Source organism: Drosophila navojoa, chromosome 4 (assembly GCF_054131105.1).
Source record: "Drosophila navojoa isolate 15081-1374.11 chromosome 4, UAZ_NAV_1.0, whole genome shotgun sequence".
Taxonomy (NCBI): Eukaryota; Metazoa; Arthropoda; class Insecta; order Diptera; family Drosophilidae; genus Drosophila; species Drosophila navojoa.
Genome location: NC_142892.1, coordinates 26,131,370 through 26,144,332, shown reverse-complemented (window position 1 = coordinate 26,144,332; position 12,963 = coordinate 26,131,370). Strand labels below are relative to the sequence as shown.

The following is a 12,963-nucleotide window of genomic DNA, read 5'->3' as shown; positions in this document are numbered from 1 at the left end:
AATTTCGCAATGCCTCTATAGTTGGAAATATCAGATCTTCCACCATTTTTATATAGGGGAATGATGAAAGATTCTTTCCAAATTGAAGGGAACGCAGAAGTATCCAAGGACAAGTTAAAAAATGTTAGTAATTGTGACTGAAGAGAAACACTGCACTCTTTAATCACACAACTAGGAATATTATCGGCACCGGGAGAGAAAGATGATTTCAGCGTCCTAATGGCCGCAGCCAGAGAGGCTGCAGTAACTTTAGGAGTATTTATAGGCCCATATTCAGAAAGTAAATATGGATATGAGTTATTGTAGAGATTAGCAGATAAATAAGTTGATTGAAAAAAATCAGCAAAATCAGAGGAATCCTGGTCATTGCAAGTTTTTTCACCACCAAGGACAAACCAGAAGATTTACGCTTCAAGTTTACAAATGAATAAAAATTGTTTGGGATCTCGAGCAAACTGACGTTTGCAACGTATAAGATAATTCTCATAGCAGCTAGAATTTAAAAGATTGAAGTTTGCCTTATCAATGGAATATTTGGACCAGTCAACACTTGAACCAGACTTTTTATAATTTTTAAAACATTTAGTTTTAATGTTTCTCAAGTTCAAAAGAGTCCTGGTAAACCAAGGTGGCTTATTTGAAACTGGCGAAATACGGCAGAGAGGGACACAAACATCCAGAATAGAGTTTAAGGTAGAGTAAAAAAACGTTGCTGCCAAATTAATATCATTCGACTCATCTAAAATAGACCAGTCTGTTGAATTTATTAATTCATTAAGCAAAACAAAATCGCATTTACGATAACAACGACTTTGATTAGAAGGCAATGGAGTATAATTGCGATGATTATCAACAGCTAATAATACTTCTAAAGTGGGGTGATGTATATCCTCAGGTATACAGAAAGGAGTCGATCTCACGACATTAAAGAGCAAATCATGATTAGTAAACACAAGATCAAGTGTGCGATTTAGATGACTAGAAATAGAGTTAATCTGAAACAGAGACAGGTTATACAATTCATCAAAAAGATAGTGATCAATTGTCGGAATAAAGTAATTTGTATTACATGTTGCTGACCAAGAAGTGTTGGGAATGTTAAAATTTCCCAACACAAAAAGCAAGTCTCTGTCATTCACATGCTCATAAACTTCTTTAATACAATTAATATGTTGAGCATAAACTTTTAAATCAGAAGAGGGAGGGATATAAGAACATGTGATAAACAATGAGCGCGATGGGAGAGTTAATTTAACCCCTAAAATCTCCGCATCATGAAGGGACGAAATGTAAACACATCAGAGAGGATACCGGATTTAACCGCAATTAGCACACCACCCCAGCTGCGCATTTAACGATCGAGTCTATGAATAGTGAAATTACTTGAAAGGATTTCACTATTATGAATATTATTACTTAGCCACGTTTTAGTAAATGCAATAATATCATATTGTACACTAAAACTGTGTAATAGACTTTTCAGTTTATGAATTCTGAATTTTGATAAAGATTAAAGATTGATGAAGAAGATTGGAAAGAATTTAGTGAGACCTGCACATTTAATATCCATCATATTATCGCACAACCCGCAATTGACAAATTGCGCTTGTGCAGAGTCCACTGCCTGCCGTACAAGATTTTTTGCAGCAGCTCATATTGGCAATTTGGATCAAAGTAGAGATTAAAGAAATGCAGCAGAAATAAAAACAAAGAGAGTAAAATATGTTGACAGAGCGAGTCCAACAACAATCAGCCGTTGAAGAGCAGAACGAAAGATTATGTTGAGAGAGATAGTCAACAACAAAACAGCCGTTACAGAGCGTAACGAAAGAAACACAGAGGGTTATTTGCACAGCACGACGACCGAAATCGAGAGAGCAAGTAAGCTCACACTCACATTAACTAACGTGTAAGGAGTAAAGACAGGGAGAGCGCCAGAAAATAGAAAACTATAGCAAAGTGCAATCTAAATGTAAATACGACGCTGCACCAAACATCAACAAGATTAAAAACCAATTTTAAAAGAAACACAGCAAACCACGGATCAAACCTTGCACACAACCGCAGTTGTGTGTGCAAATTTGCGGAGCAGAAAACGAAAACGACCGTACACTCTTACTGAGAACTCTCTCTAAAAAAAACACATTTGATGAAAATAATACGCGTGCATACAGAAGCAAAATATCTTGAAAGTTCAGTTATTTGTTTGTCTCAAACATAAATTTTTGTAAATTATTTATATTTATATTTCTCGATTGCTTTATGTGGTTTTGTGCGAGGGCATATTCAGTATTACTATTAAGAAAAATGCCGCGTCCTAGAAGATCTAATCTTTCCCGGCGGACCCATGATGCAATTAGGCAACGGAATATCGCGAGTCAATTTTCTGACGAAGAACGAGAAATTGCCCGAGAAAGGCGCCGCGTTAGTAACCAGCAAAGAAGGGCCTTAATTCGTGCTTCTCAAAGAGAGGCAGCCCGTGAAAGGATTGATTTGAGCCGAGCAGCGTTTCGATATGATTGCACCATTGACTACAGCTTGCATCGTTTAGTTTGCATTGGTCCAATGGACGTTGTTTGCCAGCAGTGCGGCGCATTGAAGTTTGCTGGTGAAACGCCCGGTTCGTGCTGCCTTAGTGGTAAAGTAACATTGCCATTAGTGGTCCCGCCACCAGAGCCATTGTGTTCCCTGCCTAGAATCACGACATTTTCTAGCGAACACTCAAAAATACAATGGCTGTTTCCAAATGATTTCATTTGGGGCGGAAATTATTGGAGACGGATATAATCCGACATTTAAGGTAATTTACGTTAATTTTATTTTCAACGATTGAAAAAAAATATCATAAAAAATAAAGAATAATAAAGTTTGTTAGATTTCTGTAAAAAGTGTTTGTAAATCTAACCTTAACTATGGCTTTGAATTTAAAGATTCAGGGCCAGATTTGCCATGCTTCATGAACATCATGCATTGGTCAAGCTGTTCAAGACTGCTTTAGAGCGCATGCCAAGAGATGACTATAAAGTAGTAATCAGAGCAGATAAAAGACGCACATTTAATGCTCCAACAATGAAGTGGCAATCCTGATTGTTGGTGAAAGCTTGGAAGCACGCGATATTGTGCTTACACGACGCAGTATTGTAGTTACAAAGAATATCTGAAACGCACCGTTCATATGACGCTTTACAATACCCGCTGATGTTTTGGCAAGGAGACGGAGATGGATATCACTTTAATATCAAAATGATTAATCCATTGAATGGTAAAATCATTGTTTTTATTTTAACTTTATATACATTTCATTCTGTTTGCTTTTGGTAAGAGTCGTAAACCTATTAGGGGTTCTAAAATACAATTTTTACTGTATTTGTTTCAGGTGAGGAAACTGCCAAGAATGTTAGTTCGATGAATTATTACGCATATCGTTTGATGATTCGTGAAAATTCTGACAATTATTTGTTGCGATGTCGTCCACTGTTTCAACAATACTGCGTTGACATGTACGTGAAAATCGAAACGGAGCGCCTGACTTTTATCCGTTTGAATCAAGCTAAATTGAAGTAGATTCGGAAACTGTTGGTCGATTGACTATTTTACCAGCGACATACACAGGTAGCCCGCGTCATATGCATGAATATGCGCAAGATGCAATGACATATGTTCGTCATTATGGTCGGCCAGATCTATTCATTACATTTACATGTAATCCGAAATGGATGGAAATTATTCAATTGCTGCTTCCCGGACAAACATCAAGTGATCGACACGACATCACCGCACGGGTTTTCACGCAAAAAATTCGGTCACTAATAAATTACATTGTTAAGCAGCACGTCTGTGGGATTACTCGATGCTGGATGTATTCAGTCGAATGGCAAAAAGGGGGCCTACCACATGCTCATATTCTAATTTGGTTAGTAGACAGAATTCGGCCAAATCAAATAGATGACATCATATGTGCGGAAATTCCTGCTCCTGAAACCGATCCAGACCTACATGATTTTGTAATCACGAATATATATATATATATATATATATATATATATATATATATATATATTTATATTTATATAATATATGTCACGAAAGGGAGCGATATGGCGGTTTTTGGTATCCAAACAGCCAATATCAACGATGAAATCACGCGCTATCAAGTAGGTAGATATATGAACTGCAATGAAGCTATTTGGCGTATATTTTCATTCCCTATTCACGAACGTTATCCCACTGTTGTACATTTGGGGGTGCATCTAGAAAACGGTCAGAGAGTATATTTCACAGAGTCGAATGCTGCTCAACGTGCCCAAATACCTCCAGCGACAACACTGACCAGTTTCTTTACGATTTGTCAACATGATCCATTCGCACGAACGTTGCTTTACTCGGAAATGCAACGTTATTACACTTGGAACGCTACATCAAAGAAATTTCAACGTCGGAAGCAAGGCGATGAATTTCCTGGTCATCCAGATATGCGTTCTGTTGAGGCTCTAGGTCGTATTTACACAGTGCATCCAAAGAATGATGATTGTTTCTATTTGCGGTTGTGGCTGGTACATGTTCGAGGGCCAACATCATTTGAATCACTACGAACTGTTAATGGTATAGTGTGCCCCACATTTCGTGCAGCGTGTCAAGAGTTGAATTTGCTTGAAAACGATACTAATTGGGAGACAACAATCGCTGAAGCTATTATTTTTGCATCTCCAAGTCAGATACGCACATTATTTGCAATCATCATTTCAACATGCTTCCCATCGAAACCACGAGACCTGTGGAACAAATACAAAGATAAAATGTCAGAAGACATTTTGAACGAATACACTTGACTATGATGGTGTTTAGTTTCGTAGTGATCTTTATTCTTCTGAGCCTGGGTTTATATACCCAGACTCATGTATAATTTCAACCCTTAAATCTAATGTATCTATTGCTGAGTGTGTAAGGCTCAGCATTGGGCTATTACATATTCTTATCTTATCGCTGAGTGTGTAAGACTCCGCGTTGGTCTATCAGCTATTCTTATCCTATCGCTGAGTTTGTAAGGCTCAGCGCTCGTCTCCTTCGTAATCTGACTCTGGGGTTGCAAGGGTTGGTCTTCATTTGTATATTTATGCAGTCCGTACATGTGGCCCTTATCGCTATCAAAGCGCACTACCTGCTAGTCGCTGAGTGCGTCGGAGGCATGTATACGATCATCGTATATTCATATGTTCATGCCTGAACATTCTGCGGGGGGCCAAGTGTGTGACTTCCGGAATTGCTGTCTGTGGAAATCTCAATAATATACAGGACAAATACAAATTTGATAATTGTTAATATTCTTGACGAAATGATCATCAATCCAATCCTTATGTTCGTGCCTGAACACATTTTATATCGAAGTCGTATCAACTCAAGAAATCCTGATCTTGAGGCGAACCAGGAGATGCATAACCAGGCCTTCCTTTTGATCGAAGATATGTGTTATCTCATATGCGGCAGTTTGTTAGATGGGTTAGGAATGCCAGCGCCATATTGCGGAATGAATAACGCATTTAATAGAGAATTAGAACGTGAACGTGAATATGATCCACATGAACTAATGCAGTCAGTTCAAACGAATGTACGACTGTTGAATTCTAAGCAGAGGGAAATCTATGATACACTGATTAATGCAATTGATGATGGAAATGGTGGCTTATTTTTTTTTAATGCCCCCCGTGGAACTGGGAAGACATTTCTCATGTCATTGATTTTGGCAACTGTATTGCTTCTTCTGGAATAGCGGCCACATTGTTAGACGGATGATTAAAATTGCCATTAAATCTTCAAGCTACTGAACAACCGACATGTAATATTTCAAAACACTTTGCAATGGCCAAAGTTTTAGTAGCATCAAAAATTATCATATGGGACGAATGCACAATGACGCACAAACGCGCATTGGAAGCACTAGACCGAAAATTAAAAGATCTGCGCAATGACTCGAGATGTTTTGGTGGTTCAATGATTTTATTATCTGGCGATTTTCGACAAACACTACCAGTAATTCCAAGATCTACTGCTGCCGACGAAATAAACGCTTGCCTCAAAGCATCAAATCTGTGGCGATATGTAACCAAACTTCAGCTGCCTGTAAATATGAGAGTTGCATTGTTGAACGATCTATTTGCTGATGATTTTTCGAAGCAATTGCTGAATATCGGTAATGGCCGTATTCACGTTGACGATTCGAGTGGCTTGATTTCATTTCCTCAAAATTTTTGGAATTTCGTCTCATTAAAAGATGAGCTTATCCACAAAGTATTTCCGAATATCATTGCTCTCCACAAAAATACTAAATGGTTAAGTGAGCGAGCAATTTTGGCGGCTAAAAATTAAGATATGGATGACCTTAATCTTATAATTCAAAATAAAATCGTTGGTACTCTGTATTCATTCAAATCTATCGACTGTGTAACAAACGAGGAAGCCACTAATTATCCAACTGAACTTTTGAACTCCTTGGACGTGCCTGGTTTACCACCGCACAATTTACAACTGAAGGTTGGCTCGATAGATATCGTGCTTAGAAATTTAAACCAACCAAAACTGTGCAATGGAACGCGTTTGGTGATAAGAAAACTGATGAGCAATGTGATTCACGCGTCGATACTCAAAGGAAAATTTAAAGATGAGGAAGTTCTTATTCCTAGGATTCCGATGATCCCAACAGATATGCCCTTTGAGTTTAGACGAATTCAATTCCCGATTCGTCTTGCTTTCGCCATGACGATCAACTAATCACAGGGCCAATCTTTGACTATTTGTGGCCTCAATCTAGAAATATTTTATATAATTTAGTAACAATAGATCTAAACTCTCTCTAGCCCGAATATACACTGACTGACCACTGTCTGGACTCTCCAGCCTCCTTAGATTGTCGACAGTCTTAACTTACATATTCATTTATATAGATGTTTTACAAAAATTAATATGTTTTGATTTAAATATGTATATAATGTGTTTGCCAGAAGGCTCTAAGTTTTCCATTCGTAAACATATCGAATTTAGTGCTACTAACCCAATATAAATCATATCATATATTTATTTAATTCATAATATATTGATATTACCACTAACCAGAGAACACATACACCGGACACGTAGTGTAAAGTGTTTTGCAAACTTATTTTCACTTTTTCACTTTTAGGGTCGGACTACAAAAATATACGAAAGCACAATCATTTCGCTTCATACGCTGGACCGATGTGGTCGATGGTTGAACAAAAGATCCCTCAACGCTCAATGTTTCCCTTACTCTCTCTCTCGATGCTCTTTGCGCTCTCAAAGGTATATATGTGTGTATGCATGTGAGCACAAGCAACAGCTCACGAAAATTGATATTTTTTCGTAGCTAAAACCACTAACCAGAGAACACAGACTAGACAACTAGTGGAAAGCTTTTTGCACGCTTTTTCTGGGACTTTAGCGCCCCAGACTGCTGTGAATTCGCTCGGCGAATTACTTTTAGGCTCGAGCAACGAAAATATACGAAAGCACAATCATTTCGCTTCACGCGCTCGACCGAGATGGTCAAATGTTGAACAAAAGATCCTTCTATGCTCAATCTTTCCCTTGCTCTCTCTCTCTCGATGCTCTATGCTCTCTCAAATGTGTAGATGTGTGTATGCATGTGAACACAAGCAGCAGCTCACGAAAATTGAAATTTCTTCGCAGCAAGAACCCATGCCTTCCCTTCTGTGTGAAGAGTATACCGAACTCTTCAAACCGTTTGCCAAGCTCGTACACACAAAATATTTGCGTTTTCGTTATTATTTGTGTTGGTGCTCACAATAAAAATTTTTTCGCCACACACACGCTGCCTTTCTACATGTATTATGCGCATTTGTGTGCCTGTGTGCGTAGCTCTTGCTGCCTGTAGCAATTTTAAAGCTCAGCATTTGCACTTGGTCGATCTTGTGAAGTGCTTACATACATACATACGTATGTATGTACATTTTATTGTGCGTATGCTGGGCTGCGATGTGAACTATTATGGGAGATCACTTGTAGAAGCATTTTTATACCTATGTGCCTTCACATGTGCGTCTGTGTATGTGCATGGGAGATAAACATTGGCGTGTGCCTGCCTCAACCTAAAATGGTGTGATCGATTTTGGGTTCGAATTGAAGAGGCGCGCTCATATGTATGTATGTATTTAAGTAGCTGACTGACTAAAGTGACAAGTACAAATACGGTTTATAAACTTTTTTACTTGCATGCTCCTGTATATGCATGTATGAATGTGTATGAACTGGTGCAAGGGATCGACAATCGCATCCCATTTTGTATAAGGTACTACACTTTTTTTAAAATTCCTTCTTTCATTGAAATGAAACCAGATGTTTCAATATAAGCGCGAGTTACCCGCCGAAGTTACTCGCGCTTAGAAAAGGGATAGAACCCCATAATGGTAAAACAACTTGGTTCTCTTTTGTCCTCTTTACTTCGCTTACTAGAGATGGTACATATGTACGTAGATCAGTGATGGTACAAGCATTAATTGAATAACGAAATATCAGAAATACAAATTAAAAAACCAAAATAAAAATATCGATACGACATATATAAATATACCACAAGCCACACAGCAGTAGTGAACTGCTGCTGTTTCATTGTCTTGGCGAAAGTTGGCGAAAACTTCTTTTGAGCCGGCGCAATTAAAAAATGGAGCCCAGGCATAAACCGGTAGCCAGGAGTTAAGCAGCTGACCTGACAGCTGAGGTGCTCAGTTTACAGCGCAAGCACCTGTCAATAGCTATTTTTAGCCAGTGCCGAGCGGTGGCCGAAGTACAAAACGGTAATAAAAAGCACAGAAGGTGGGAGACTTCGTTAGCACTTCGCTCTCTCCTTGCCTTGCGCTTATCGCTAGCGAGAGGTCGTCTATTTAACAGCAGCAATTGTTAATATGAGTGAAGATTAGTCGTCTTACTCACACCTTAGCGATAAAAATGAAATGGCTGAGACGATGAGAAAAATTTCGAATGCAGACCCTGCAACTATGCGCTCACAAAAACGATGAGTTTTTGAGTTGAGCTTTTAAACAATGAGTTGACACCAAGCAGCCAATCTGTCAATTTATTAACTCTTACCCAATGACTATACTATAGCTACGTCACAAGCAAGCTGTACTTATATTTAAACTTACACCGTGGCGGATATTATAGGGTCCAACACATGTTCTTCACTGATTGGCAGTAACTCCAAGACTGATACGCTGAAGCAAATACCTCAAAATAACGCTCGAAAAGCCGAATACCCTTTTCAAGAAGCTGTGATACGTATAAGTTTGTACGTAAGCTTAAGCTGCATACTACAGGTCAATGTAAGCCGTCACCCATTACTGTGCCAACCTCATTGAAACCAACTCTGTTAAGCAATGATCGTTTTGGTGCTCCTGCAGAAGAAGCAGACAACGTTATGGAGCAAGACTTACCGACTCTGTTGAAGAAGATCAGCCAAGCTCGGATTATGGAAAGCTAAGGGCTCAGCAACTACCCTCTGTTTCCTTCATTAGTCTCAAACGAAAAGCCAGAAGCAAATATGCGAGAATATCCGAATTAAACAGATCCAAAAAGAGCTTGCAAATCGTCTTCCAAAAGTGCTTGCCCGAAAAAAGCAAATAGCATTGCCTGATGATCCTGTTACCCTGGATGAAGTAAAGTTTCTCATAGCCAAGCTGAAGCCCAAGAAGGCCCTGGGCGAGCACCTCATTGACAACCGTGCTCTACGACTTCTTCCAGAGCACGCCTTACTCCTCCTTGTGCTGATCCTTAACGGCATTATGTGTGTACGATATTTCCCATTAATATGAAAGTCGGCGAATTTGGCACCGTAGACTTTTTTATAAAGCCAAGCGCCTGCTACCACCACAACTGTACGAGATCATAAAGAGTTTTCTTTTTTTTTTTTTTTTTTTTGTAAAAATTTTTATATTTTATTAACGAGCTTACTGCTACCATAATGGCAACTTAATCTAGTTCTACATTGTTGTCTATGTTATCACTCTTTTGGGCAAGTCCGTTGGGTGGCACTTCTTGAGTCGTCTCTTCCTCGGCTTGGCAGTTAGCCGTCTGGCTAGTACGTTGCTGTGGCTGTCAAGACGTTCTATATACCTTGCGGAACGTGATTGTAGGACATCTCCCACCTTTGGAACCTTTAGATCCTTTTCGATGTCTCGAGTCCTCATGTACCATGGGGCATCGCAGATTCGCCTCAGGATCTTTGCTTGGGCGACTCTAATTTTTTCCAAGTTTGATTTGGATGCAATGCCGTATACCTCTAGGGCGTATTTCCAGATCGGGCTTAGGATGCTTTTGTATATCGTAGTTTTACTATAGAGTGACAGCTTGTTTTTTGGAGCAAGAAGCCATGCCATTTTTCTGGATTTTGCCATTATTGACTGCCGTACCATGGTTGTATGGGCCTTAAAATTTAGCTTCCTGTCCAGTAAAACTCCAAGGTACTTGTATGAGCTCTTTTGTGGGATTCTGGAGCCAAGCATGGTGATGCCGCTGCAAGTCAAAGTTCGTGTGGTAAACGTGACATTTACGCACTTGCTGGTGTTGATGCCTATGTTCCATTTTCTGGTCCATCCTTCAAAGCTATTTACGTACTGCTGCAAGGATTCCGTGGCTATGTTGATGCTAGGACTTCTGGTCAAAACTGCAGTGTCATCTGCGTAGGTTGCTATCAGGACGTGTTCCTCATCTAGTCCAGTAACTACACTTGTGGTTGGCATGTCAGCTGTGTATAGGTTGTATAGCGTGGGTCCAAGCACGCTACCCTGTGGGACACCTGCGCAAACTGAGCGTTTCGAGGACTTTTCTCCACTCACAACGACTCTAAAGTACCTGTCCGTGAGGAAGCTTGAGACAAGCTGGAATAGCTGCGGTGGTAATATGTTCTTCAGTTTAAATCGGAGACCATCGTGCCACACTCTGTCAAAAGCTTGTCGGATGTCCATAAAAACAGCAGTTGTTCCGGCGTGCCGTGCCCTTGTCTAAATCCGAACTGCCAATTCGGTATTTTTTGCTTTACAGGCTCGAGCTTTATGATACGATCCAGGATCACTCTCTCTGCCATCTTCCCTAGCGCCGAAAGTAAGCTGATTGGACGGAATCCCTCAACTTCCGTGTGGTTTTTTCCAGGTTTGGGTACCATCGTGATCAACGCCATCTTCCAGCAGGTTGGGAAGTGTCTCAGTCTAAGCATGCTGTTGAGTATTAGGACAATAAACAATAACGCTTTTTGGGGCAGTAGTTTTAAAGTTCTATTATCCAGCAAGTCCTCTCCAGGAGATTTTTTGGTTTTCAGTTTTTTGATTTGCTGCACAATCTCTTGGAGAGTGACTGGAGTTGCAGGCAGTGACATCTGAAAGGGCGTCTCCAAACTTAGCTCAACGTCTCTTCTGGTCCTATCGGAAGTGAGATTAAATGGCTTAAATCTTTCCTCTAAGCTGTCTGCAAAGACTTCGGCTTTCTGTTGACTGGAGTAACACCAACCACCCAATGGATTTTTAATTGGCATTTTTGGTATAGCGACCCTTTTAAACCGACTTGTAAGTTTCCAGAGTGTGTAATTGAAAGGTGCATCGGGGCCCGCACTTTCTAGTATTCCATCAATTTTCTTCTGCTTGACTTTTGCAAGGACCTTTTGCAGCCGATTGGATAGCCTTGCGTAGATCTGGTGGACTCGAGTATCCCCAGTTCTTGAGTATTCTCTTCTCACCCTTCTTTTGAGCCTTATAAGCGTGTCAACATGTGGGGGGAGAATATCAAAGAGTTTTCTCAAAGGGCGTACATTCCGGGTAACAGTCGATGGCTTCAAGCCCTCTGTAAAAACATAAGAAAGTGTGCCAATTGAGACATATGCTCACAACACTGCGGTGCTCACAAAATTAAGCTGCTTCATTCACATTTCGATGCATTCCAGAAACGGGGACGAAAATGGAACGTCTGCATCAATGCTGCCAAACGCAAATGCCCAGATGTTAGATTTGCAAATCGCTCACTTAGCTGCCCTGGAGTCACGTTAAACAGAAAAACGTTGAATCACAAATCAGCACACAAAGATCTAGGAGTGATGCTGGACAGGCACCTCACATGTCTTGGCAACAAGGTAAAACTATATAAAACCATATTAGCTCCCGCCCTGTTCTACGCTATACAAGTTCACATACAAGACAACACATAAACTAGACATGTAGAACAAATTTTTCTACAGCTCGAAACTGTTAAGTTGGGCTACCACTATACTTCGTATTTGTTCGGCTCGGTCGCTGGAGATTCGAGCAGTGAAAATACTGCACGACAAAAACAGTGCGCTGTGAACGCTCAATCGAAATGGTCCCAATTCCGTATGAAGCACAGCTGTGAGCCATTTTTTTTACTCTCTCTCTCTCAGTCCCTCTCTCTCGCTCTCTATGGTCGCTGAAATCATATTCTCAACCGTGCACAAAAATTAAAATTTTTGTTCGCGACGATCCCAGCTTTTTCCTTTTAAGTGAAGGGTATACCGAAATTTGTAAGGCGTTTTCCACGTTCATACAGAATGCTACCTTTTTCATGATTATTTTTAAAAAAGGGTATGAAAGCGTTGATGCTCATAATGAAAATGTTTTCGCAATGAGCATTTGTGTGCCTGTGTGCGTAGCTCTTGCTGCCAGTAGCAATTTTAAAGCTCAGCATTTGCACTTGGTCGATCTTGTAAAGTGCTCACATTTCCCATTTTCAATGGGTTCAGAGTATACAAAATAAGCGCGCCTCTTTGTGGCACTGTGACTGGCGAGTAACTCATACACCTAATCATATGCGTGTAGTATAGTGACTGGCAAGGAACTTATATCTAAGCACTTGATTTAAATAAATGCTCAGTGGGCAAAATCTGATGTGATCTTGCAAGTAAAAAGAACTTATAAAAAGTATTGGCAAGTGCAC

At 39.9% G+C, this 12,963-nt stretch overlaps 2 long non-coding RNA genes across 2 annotated transcripts in view; one reads left to right on the top strand and one right to left on the bottom strand.

Annotated features, from left to right (window-relative positions):
• Positions 1-3,152: 3,152 nt before the first annotated feature.
• On the top strand, positions 3,153-3,973 carry LOC149091567 (uncharacterized). The gene is made up of 2 exons (XR_016196862.1): positions 3,153-3,262; positions 3,377-3,973. It is a non-coding gene; the product is annotated as an uncharacterized LOC149091567 (long non-coding RNA).
• The window catches only part of LOC149091566 (uncharacterized), an 87,713-nt gene continuing 77,979 nt past the window's right edge, over positions 3,230-12,963 (bottom strand). Inside the window, exon 2 of the long non-coding RNA XR_016196875.1 lies at positions 3,230-3,311. This is a non-coding gene — a long non-coding RNA (uncharacterized LOC149091566). The remainder of the gene's footprint in view (positions 3,312-12,963) is intronic.